Here is an 11,782-nt window from a genome sequence, read left to right on the forward strand (position 1 = left end):
TGGAGAGGGGAGGATGAGAATAAACGTGCTCGATTTCCAGATTCTTCCCCCAAGAGTTCTCAGCTCGGTTTATTTCCTCCCCTCAATGGTGTACTGAGTTTACAATGTTCCTTCTCTGCAAATACCTACATCAAAAGCCAGGAAGACAGGAACATATGGTTCCGAGGTCTCCCCCTGGCGAGACTTTATACTATCTCTTTTTCCAAAACCGAATCTGCCCCCCAGTTCAGGAGCGCAGAGACCATACAAACCCAGAAGCCATCTCGCGCAGCTGCCACCGCCCAGGGTGAACAGCTGGAAGCTTTGGTGCGCTTCCACAGCTCCACGAGCAACTCTTCACGGTAATCAGCGCCAGCGAAGGCTCCAAATGTGCCTTATTGCAACCCCTAGCGGGCCCTTAGCTCAACAATAGCCTCTCACTTTCCTGTCCCTGCTCTTGCGGAGAAAAATTACAAACGCGAGTGCACACACACGCATACACCCTGCTTTCCTCACTCAAGAAACCCATCAGAAAACGTCTTTCTCCTGAAGAAGGTTCCACTCTTCGCGGCTCTTTTCCTTACCTAAAGGTTAGCAGTCCCCGCAAACACATGCGGGGATCTTTGCTGCTTTGCGCGCCCTCTACCTGCCTACCGCCGGGGAGAGGGGGGGTCTGGGAGGACTAGAGACTCGGGTCTCTTCAGTTGGTGCAGCTCCCCTGCCTCGGCACTTGGTATCTCCCACTGTCTGCCTCTTGCTGGGAAGCCTGGAAGGAGAAGGCGACTGTGGGCGTCGCCGCCGCCCTTCCTGGAACCGGAGCCAAATTCCAATCGGGCGCCAACGCCTCAAGCTTCAAACTCACACCTGGTCCAGACGTGCCGATGTTAGCGGCTGGTGATTTCCTCTACGCCTGGCACCCCAAGTCCTGAGCATGTCCAGTAGGACTCCTAAGGCTCTCGAAACGAGTTTATGGGCATGCAGATTCCGCTTTTCCGCTTTTTCGAAGAAGCTGAAAAGGGTGGAGAGGGATCCATGGCTTGAGGCAGCTCTCTGGATTCGCCCGGGTTTGTGCCCTTGGCCCAGCAGGGCGAGGGGTGGAGCCGGTTGGGGAGCCCTGGGAGCTGGGAAGCCAGACAAGGCAAGAGCTGGAGCGCTGGGCCCCTTTCTAGGGGAACATTGTCAGTGCTGACGTGACGCACCGCAGGAGGCTGCGTGCGGCTGGTCTTGGCGCGCTGGGGTGGCACTATCAGCAGGAGACAGCCAGCGGTGCTCTCACACAGACCCGCACGAGAGCTTTCGGGTCATTTATGCACCGCAGTCAAGGGTTTGGCTTCTCTGGAAGGTGAGGGAGAGGGGAAAAGGAGGAACCCCAACAATTTCTTTCTCTCGCTTTTTTTTTTTTTGCCAAAATTATACTGGCAAAAGACTTGGCATTCTTTCTAAGTCAGTTTTGCGGTTTTACATATCTCAGCAGTGATCGTGCTCCTTTGTATGTGTGCAGTGTGTGTGCACGCGCATTTGTGTATGCCATGACTATAGAACACTGTCCTAGGTTGATCTTGGGGATGACAAACACTCCTCCGAACCCCACACCCTACCTAACCGTCGGGGGGGGGGGAATAATAAAAGCTGGTCACGAGAGTCCCCTGGCCAGCAACTAATTGTGTTATGAAATCTAAATTTTATTGATCCATATTCCTTGTTCCCATTCTCGCTTTCTCCTTCCCTCTCCCCACCCTGTAACACCCAGATCTTTCTCATCTTGACTTCCTCTGCCTGCTACCTGCTCTCTCAGCCATCCTCCTTCTGCGCCTCCGCCTCCCTTCCCCCCACCCCCCATCTCAGCTGCGGCTAAAACCTGGAGTCTTGGGGAAAAGGAAAAAAAAACCTTCCTTTGTGGAGCTGTCAAACTGGGCATGCTCAGTAGACAGGGCAGGTTTTTTAGTCTCGAGTAGCGGAGAAACATTTTTTTGCACCACCTCCTCCAGCCTTAGAGCGCGGCGGCTGCGGCCACGGTAACATCAGCACTGCCATTAACCGTGCAGAGGCCCCGCACCCCGGAGCGCGGCGGGCTCTGCCTTCGCCTGTAGTTCACCTTCGAGTGCGCCGGGGGCCGAGCTCACCCCTTTTGCTCGCTCTCACATACGTTCTCTCTTTCATGGACATACACGCGTATACACATTCTCGCACACACATACGACCCCGGGCGCAAGCACCCTACTGGCAGCGGGCTTGAGCCAGCGTGGCGGTAGCCAGGTTCGGACCCTGCCCCTGCCGGCTGCTGGCTGACAGCACCGCTGCCCCTGTCCGGAGGCACAATGCAGGGGCCGGAACGGCAGCTCCAACAGTAATGTGGATTTACAGTCGTTTCCCGCAGGAACCGACTGAGACGCCTGAAGTCCCGGCCATCGGCAGCGCCCGGCGGGGCTGAGCATCTGGCAAGGGGCGGGGGACAGCACCGGGAGACTACCGAAACTTGCGCCTGGACTAGGTAGGTGCGTTTCTTCCGGCTCCCTCCTCTTTCTTTCTGGCTGGGTCCCCCCACCCCCACCTCCTGCCATAAGGACTCCGGGCGAACTTCGCCCCGAGGATGCAGACGACGGATGGCGGCTCCCGGCTGTGAACAGCGGACTGTTGCCGTTCTCGGAGTCCTGCCCGAGGTGGCAGAACCTCCGCTCCTTCTCTCGGTCTCTGTCGGGTTTAGGGCTCTGTATCTCCTAGGGGGAGATGAGAGGTTGGCTTCGTTCGCAGTTCAAGTTGGCTCTGGGGGCGCTGCCCTTCGCGGGATCGCTGAGCTTCTCAGGCGACACTTGCCAACCCATTCCACCAGTTCCAAAAGGGGGGCCCTCGCCTGGGCTCTAATAGAGAGCCCAGACGCTCTAACAAGTGGACATGGACGCTGGGGAGGTGGGGCTCGATCCCAGAAGAGACTAGGGGGCGCCTCTCTTCCAGCATCCCTCCCACCTGGAGCGTCAGCCAAGGGCTCTGCCGCTAAGGTCCCGCTTCTGCTGTCTCTCCGAGAGATGTCTAGGGGCTAGCACGCACTTTAGTACCTGTTTGCTTCTGAATTTCTCTTTAAACCTTGCTTGGGAAGCCCAGGTTCTGCGAGGAACTTCAGGACCTCCTTCTAACCTATGCTATCTGGGGCCCCACCCGATGAGTCTTCCCTACACCCCAATCTTTGTCAAAAGAGACAATCATTACGCAGCAGTCGGTGTTCTGGGAGCCGTCGGTGTTGGCTTTAACCGTGCGCACAGCTGCATGGGTTTGTGTGTTTTCGCACTTCATCCTGAGACGTGGTTTCGGGAGTCCAGTAGCAGCCAGCACATCTGCCAAGCACCCAGTACCCTCTTGGCAAGCCTGGGGAATTATAACCTCACTTTCCACGCCACAAACAGCGGATTGCCAATTTAGTTTTAGGATGCTTTTCCTAGAGGTGGAGAAGGGGAGACTATTAGCGCGACTTGGTGAGTAGTGTATTGAAACATTTCAGCAAACCCAGTGCGGCCAATTGTTTACGATTGCTGAAACAGATGATGCTTTCTCAACATATATTTCGCCACTAGTAGGGGTGGGGATGGAGGCTGGTTTGCAGCTCATGCTTGCCCTCCTCAGCTTCGGGTTTAACAGATCTGCATCACTGCTACTGGCGATATGCTAATATGGGGAGAAAAACGCTACATCTCCAATATAAAGCAACTGGTCAGGAGACGCCCTGAACTTTCCCGTCCCCTCTTCCCCCACTCCGGGGGATGTTAATCCGGAGGTGTATTTGAGGCGACCCGAAAAAATACAAAAAGAAGTTTCTGGTTCAATAGAAAGGAAATTAATAGCCATTTGATCTAGAAACCAAAAGGAAACGAAACACCCCAGTGGACTCTAATAGGTATGTTAGAATAGCATTTAACTGATCGCGTTTGTGGTAATTAAGGGTCATAGATAATTTCCTTGAATTTCAGATGGTTGTTTTATGATTTTAATTAACAAACCAGGTACACTGTACTGTAAGAATAATAGAGCAGACATTTGCAATGTCTGCTCTATTATTATCTTTAGGCTGAAATATCCTGGCCCATCTTCTTAGTACAAAGAGTTTTGATTTGGAACATCATTTACTACAGCACTGCCAAAAAGTATGGTCTCAGAAGGAAAGACTTTCCTTCATTACAAGGAGATCCACAGCTTTACATTCTGCTCCATGATTACCCAGCATTTGCTTGCTTGTTCACCGCCACCCTTGCTCTTTATATCAGTAATGCATAGTATGACCCTTAAAATAAATAACTGGAAAAGCACAATCACGGTTTTGCCATTTTGTCCAAATTTATAAGACTTTTTTTTTTTGTGGTGATGTGTTAAATAATTTACTATTGCTAAGTTTTTTTTTTGTTTGTTTGTTTGCTTGTTTTTTTAAGGGTAGTTGAAAGCTTTCAAGTATGCCAAAGTCATGTTGGAACCTTTTAATAATAAAAGAAAGTCGCAAGATGCATTTGAAAAGGTTCCTGTAATTTTAAAATGAACCCATTCTATAAATGTTATTTAAAAGTTTTCAGATTGTCCCCCAGAATGTTTTTGAAAAACAAGTGTTTCCGGAAAACAACTTTAAGGAGAAATGATAGCATTTGCACAATAAAATGAATAGTCATGTCCCTAGAACAATGCCAGATACATAGTAGAAATTCAATATTTTTTGAATACATGAATTATTTACCATTAGTTCTAGGTCCCGATTATAAATTAAAAACAGTCATGTCATTTGAAAAACTATACAACTGAGCTGAAGGACAAAATACTTTGTAGAATCATTGTGCTGTAAGGGTGATTAAGTGAGATTCCAAATTATCAAATATACAAGTGTATTTAAACGTAAAATCAGATTATGTGTAACTGCCATTTCATTCAAAGGCCTAATTGGAAGTCTGAATACCCTAAGGGCCCCGGTGTTTCAATTCAGCTATCTTATGTGTAAATAATGCTGACATGATCATAGTTTCCTTATAGTCATTGTATCTTTTTAATGCCCTAACACAAAGATTCTTACTGAGGCAGAACAGTCAGAAATTCAAGTTTATTCTTTACAGTATTACTTTAAATTATCGAACTGCAAAATACTTTTCGATATATTGTCCCTGAAAACAGAAGGCTTAGTGTGGAACTTTATTTTCCATTACAGCCTTGAAAACCTGGAAGTGGTAAGAAGGTTTCACATTAACATAACAATTTTTTTCCATTCCATATTAGAGATAGCAGTTAGAATCCATGTAATTTTGCTTGAAGCTTGCTTTTATTGAAAGTCCATCATTTTCAGTTTTAAGCATATTTAGCAAGTACTTAGTATATATTACATTCCCTGAGGTTTCCCAAATAAGTCATTTATTTGTCTATTTACTTACCTAATGACCTGAGGTGAAAGACTGTCCTTTGAATCCTTGACTCAGTGATTAATATTTTTAACGAAAAGAAATTTTTATAGTACTTATATTTGTTCTCGCTCTCTCTCATACACACACACACACACACACACACACACACACACACACACTTAGAAGCAACCTCATGAGAATGCCATGTGTTAGATATAAAATATGTACAATAATTTTATCGAAATTATATATTTCTTTAAATTCCTGTTGATTTATCCTCGAAAGTAGTAATCTGTGCATACTTTAAAAAAGAAGTATCCCATCATTTACCATTTGGAAAAAAGGTTTGAACTGGATTACTAGCACAACTACAGGCAAATTAAATGATGAAGACTATTGTAAGGAATAGTATTTAGCAAGTCTGATCAATAGCATATATCTATAGCTGGAACTGTACATCCTGATTAGAAAAAAATTAAAAGGAATCAAATTTCAGAACTGTTCTCATATACAATAACTGCTTTAAATCATCTGCAGATTCTGAGTATTAAATCAGAATCTCTATTAAATAGAGATTAAATCACCGTATTGAATAGAGATTTCTAGTTTTCCTTCCCCTAAAAGTTAAGACATTCTGAAACCTAGCTTAATGTATGATTTCTACTCCTTTCTGTTTTCTATTGATTTTTTTTTCTTAGAAGTGAAAAAGTAAATATCAAATGGAACCAGTTAGAACCCTGCTTAGTCTGAGCAGATGAATGCTATAAAAGGCTTCACACAGCTTTTGATTATTCCTAACAACTGTGGTGGTCCAACTATAGGTGTCTCTTCAGTATGTAGTATTCTGTTATGATAATTTATTTAATGTATAGTTTTTGTAGTTTGCTAGACGTACTATGATAAAGTTTAGCAATACCAATGAAATTGCTTACATTTGGAACTCATGAAAAGTAGGGCTGAGGAAATTGGAATATGATGGCATAAACTAAAAATTATCGTATAACAATATTTATATCAATTGCACTGCTAGCATTTCTGTAATTAAAGCAAACTGGTTTTAATTGGAGATAGTAAATATTTTTACAGTTGATGTTGGGTCCTTAATATTTTAAAACTAATAATTTAGAGTCATTTAAATAAGGCCTGTTAGATTCTTATGTAACACATTTCTAGACCTGGAAGTATAATCTTGGATAATTTTCAACTTAAAAAAATATGAATTTTACTTCCTGTCCAAGCCTCCACTTTAGGTAAACAATAGCATATGGTGAAACATGCATATATGCCAACTCACCGCTACTTCTTGGATGATGTTTTAGTGTGATGTAATGATTTTGAAATACTGGGCTCTCCATCCTCACCCTATTCTAACTATAAGAGTAGAGAAAGTTATTAGGAAATGGACACAGGAAAATGTGTTAAAGAATTGTTTTGGTATCAGTGGGTCACCACCTGTGAAGCTCTTACTTGAAGCCTTCATATCTTTGTTTATGGTAGGTAGGTATATGCCAAGATTAATACGCTTTTTTCTGGGTACTTATGACAGGTCTCTATGGCTGTATCTGGGTGACACTCAAATATGTGAGTGAAAAGTTCCATCAACCACCCAGCTGTTTGAGTTAATGCAAACAAACATCTGGCTGATTGAGAGAATTTTTTACTTAGTCTCTGGATGTTTTGGAGTTTATTTAATAGGCTGATGAATTTTTAATATCTATATCAAAAAATAAAGAAAATAAATAAATGAAATACTTTAAAATACATGCAGATTACCTTAAATACTCTTGGGTTACTATAAAATATATAATGAACTAAATGCCACCCTGAATCTACAGCCTTCTATGATACGTATAAGGGATGTTACTTGCATCACTCCCTCAGCAATTACAAAAACAAAAACACCTTTTCACCCAGCTAGGAAATTAAAAACTTTAACTTCAATTTTACCTCCCTCCTCCGTCCCTGGTACTGATTCATCAGTTTAAAGAAATCAACTTAAAGAGTTTGCTATGTTGGCTTCTTACAATTTCCTGCACCTTATTTTCCATTGATTCTTCCACTGTCATGGAAACTAGATGGGACAGACAGCTGGGAGTCACTAATTCAGGATGAGAACCCGCTTGTTAATTTAATTTCATACCAGCCTGTTGGTCCCTGAAAGTAACTGTAAAAGGTTGGGGAATTAAATTTGCAAGCAATAAATGATTAAGCAGAACAAAAATCAGTGCAATCACTGTCTTTTTCCTGAGAATCTTACTGCAACCCTCTTTGTCTCTACTCAAGCAATTCTTTAAAAATAATCAGAGAAATAGAGGTTTGATTTGTGCATTCCTATTGGTATTTATGTATGCTGCAGAGCATTTTGTTCTATGAGGATATTCACAACTAGAAAATAGTTTCATAATAGCTATTGCATTGAAAAAATATGTTTTTTCAGATTATTATTTTGTAGACTTTGAAGAACTCCAGTTAGCAATCACACTAAAGTATAAATGATGCTCAAATTTTCCCATAGAATTGGTTATTTTTCCTTTTCAAATAGAAAACAATTTTATTAAAATATATGCCCCACATTTTTATTGAGGAGACCAACTGGATTTGAATACATTTCATTTTGCCGGTCACCATAAAGCATACTGATTGTTTTAATTTTAATTGTCTAAGTTGTCAATTGATAAGTAGACAAGGAAGAAATTGCCTTTTAATGTTGTAACATTTTTGTGTGTGATTAAAACTTATAAAATTGAATTTTGGAATCACAAACACTAATATAAGCTGAATTGCAATCCATGTTAAACCTTTTGCAATATTATCAGGTATGAGTCCTGCTAAACTAATATTTTTTTTTCTGGGAATTTATAGCTGTAAACAAATTTCTTATATTATGACTAAGAAAGAGTGATTCGCAAAAAGGATTTTGTAATGAAAAAAATGGAGATCTAAATCTATATGTATACTATATGTCACAAGGTATTTTTCTGTTTGAAAATGACTGGAATTTCAAAATATAAATATCCCAGACAGAATTACTAAAGATAGAATGAAGGAGTGATTTAAAAGTTTAGGAAAAATAATACTTGTAATTTTTACATTTTAGAGGATATTTATGATATCAGTATCTAGTTGTTGGGTATTAAATTGCATATATTTTGTTAATTGGTTTATTTTTATTACTCAAGCTATATCTGTGTGATACCGGAATACCTGAGTAAAACATGAAAAATTCAGTCAGTCATCATTATTGAACATGTAGATGTCCTGGTAACTATCTGTGTCTTATCTTCTGTGTCATGTGGATTTCCTCTAACCTTTCAGCACATGCTTGGCATTTGGATGTACAATGGAAAAAACAACAGTTAATCATTTGGATGGTTCCAAATATCTGATAGATGAATTTTGACTGTTCATCCAAATGATGTTCTGGATTTATAGCCTCAGTTTTCCTTTTGAAATTACTGTATATTTACTTTTCGGTTGTTTTTCTATTAAGATAAAATATATTGTAAATATTCAGAATGCTGATGCAGATGTGTATGTGTGTGTAAGACATCCATTTTCATTTTAATGTTTGGAATCACAATCACAGTTTAGTGTTTTCTGCTGCCTGTATAAAGGACAGTTTTCAAAAGAGCCAAAATAAAAGTACATTGCTGTCAGTTTGCATACTTCAGGGAAAATCTGATCACTGGCTAAGGTCAAGGAGAAAATTTCCCAGTTGCATGATTTTGCATAGTTGGTGGATTTAAAGTATTTATATTATTTCTAATGCCTTTATCTGGTTTAGACACCTGTCAAAAAGAAGGTGCCAGATTAGATGGACAATTGGTTTATTAGATAGTACAATCCCCGTGTCCCAGGTGGATAGACATTTTAAGAAAACTCTAGTTGTGCAGAAAAATTAGAAAAGAATACTACAGATGGCCTATCTCAATCATCCAGGTTTTTTCAGGTACATTTAAAATTAAATATCCTAAGAGATGATGAATTCAGGAAAATTATTGATAATGAATACATGTTATGTTACACTCCTTTGCACCTATGATGATGGCTTATTAAAGGTGTCTCAATCTTGCTAATTACCACCTGTGTTTAAGTATAGAGGTATATAAATACACAACCATACAATAACTGGGAGTCTTCTAGACCTGAAATGTTCCTAACTAGCTTAGTTCCTATCAACAAAATATTTCTGATCATCGTTTTGAATTTATAATCTGCGCATTGCCCCACTTTAGCATTAATTATATTTTTAAAGCTGCTCTACTTAATTGAAAATATTTGAGTGATACTGATGTGTGAGCTCCTGCTCTATTAACTAGACCAAGAATATTTGTGTTCATATGTGTGGGGATGGATTTTTTTAAATAATATTTATTAAAAAGTATATGTATATTTTCGACATGGATGTCACAAGCATTATTTACAGAAACATACAAGTATATCACCTTTTTGCTTACTCTATACCTGAAATAAATATATTTTTGTGGTCGTGACTCATATGTTTGGCACTTTAAACAATATAGAGAAGCATTGACAAAATTGCTATGCAAGTCAAATAAGAAACCCTGAAAAGATAGTGTTAATTTCACTAATGAGATCTAGTGATCTCTAAGGGATAAGGCTGTGCAGTTGATTGGCTAACCGATACCTATTGCTTAGATTTGGGAAGACTCTTGTGCTTTGAAATACCAGTAAAATCACTGTCATTTCTTCTTTTCTCCCTCTGCCTTCCTCCCTCCATCCCTTCTTTCCTTTTTTTTTTCCTCTTTCTTTCAACTTTTTGTAAGAATTGAGGTAGTATATAGGTTTATGAGAAAGGAAGCTCTGGGCCATTCACTGTAGTAATGGGATTTATTAATCTTTTTATTCTTTTTCTAAATCTGACAAATTCTTTATGTGTATTCTAGAGAATTATAAGTATCATGTGAAATATTATTATTGATACTGTTTTTGGCTCAGACATTCTTTCATTTATCTTAGGTAGGAGCTAAAATGACATACCAGTTTCTTGAGTTGGTACTCTTTATTACAGGTTTACTCTGTGTGCATATCCATATGTTATTAGTGCATTTGTGATTTATCTTTCATGTTTAGTCTAATAAAATGTCAACACTTAGGTGTGACACCATTTATTTTTGGTTGTGTATCCATAAAGTGTTAACACAAGGGTGCTACATTTTTTCATTGTTTTGTTCTTTTCCCCTATTTGAGATATTGCCTTGATGAAACATTGGACAACTTGTGAAAGTGAGCTAATTTTAATGTAAACGATTAGAATTCAGTGCAAGGGAAATATTTTAAGAGTAATTTAACACGGAATAGAGAGGAAATTTTAACAATAGATTTCTTTAAAACATGGAGTAAAACATGGATAAGAAAAATGTGTAAAATAGCAATAGATATAGTGAGAGAACATTGTTCTCAGACATTTAGCAAAATCCTTGGGACTGCTTCATTGTTGAAAGGGCAGAAGAATCGTTTATCCAGAGCTATGAGACAATGGATCTTGAAGTCTCAAGTGTTTTCCAAAAAACCCCAGGTCTCATGAACTGGCCTCTTCTTTTACTAAAGACTTCAGTATCGCACAGCTTTGGTTATGCATTATAAAACAATTTTCACAAAGAAAAAAAAACTTTATCTGTTGATTCATTCATTCATTCATTTACCAAAATTTTTATTTTATTTAATTTTTTTTACCAAAACTTTTTAAATGTCTCTGTATGCCCAGTGATACACTAAAAAAATTGCCATCTACTGATGCATATTCTTACCATATAACAGATGCTCTAGAAGAGGAATAATTAGAATGCTCTGGAAGCTGAAATGTTCATAAAGTTTTATAAAGGATATGTCATTTGATTGCCTTTTAAAGAATAACTAGGAATTTTTTTAGTGAGAATATGGAGAACCACATTCAACATGGCAAATGAATTGTGAAAGGGCACAAAGCTAAATTAGAAATGGAGAATACCAACCCAGGATAATAGAATGTCGTTTATTTTCTCTCCAGGTCTGGGGAACAGAGATCAGGGATAATGTTTTATTTTATTTCCAACTATGTGCCTGACATACGGAAGATGCTTAAAACTTATTTGTTAAATGAATGTGTTAGGTTTTTCCTGCATGGAGAGTTATACTGGAGAATGGTTGTTTTTCTGATATATATCCAAAATTATGCAGTGTACTACTTTGCAGCAGAGTCTACTGAATTAGATGAAGGTCTTTAAAGTGGAGGGAGCAGGTCAACAACTTTGGGTTTTATAAAGATGACATCTGTATGAAGAGATCGAAGTAGGTTAAGAATAGTAGCAGTGAGAAATTAAGAGGTTGTGTGGCAACTGCAAGCAATTATCAGGATATGAACCAAGGCAGTGACAGTAAAGATGGAGAGGAGGGGAAACACTTTTTATTCTTTTTTAAAAAAATAATTAATTTATTTT

The 11,782-nt window shown here is 39.6% G+C and overlaps 1 protein-coding gene across 1 annotated transcript in view; it reads left to right on the forward strand.

Moving 5' to 3' along the window:
• The first annotated feature begins 450 nt into the window (after nucleotides 1-450).
• TENM1 (teneurin transmembrane protein 1) overlaps nucleotides 451-11,782 on the forward strand; it is a 1,050,723-nt gene continuing 1,039,391 nt past the window's right edge. The window contains exons 1-2 of the mRNA XM_039874688.1: nucleotides 451-569; nucleotides 2,344-2,470. The gene's annotated coding sequence lies outside the window, so the exon portion shown is untranslated. The remainder of the gene's footprint in view (nucleotides 570-2,343; nucleotides 2,471-11,782) is intronic.

This window comes from Pteropus medius, unplaced genomic scaffold (assembly GCF_902729225.1).
Source record: "Pteropus medius unplaced genomic scaffold, Ma_sr-lr_union100, whole genome shotgun sequence".
Taxonomy (NCBI): Eukaryota; Metazoa; Chordata; class Mammalia; order Chiroptera; family Pteropodidae; genus Pteropus; species Pteropus medius.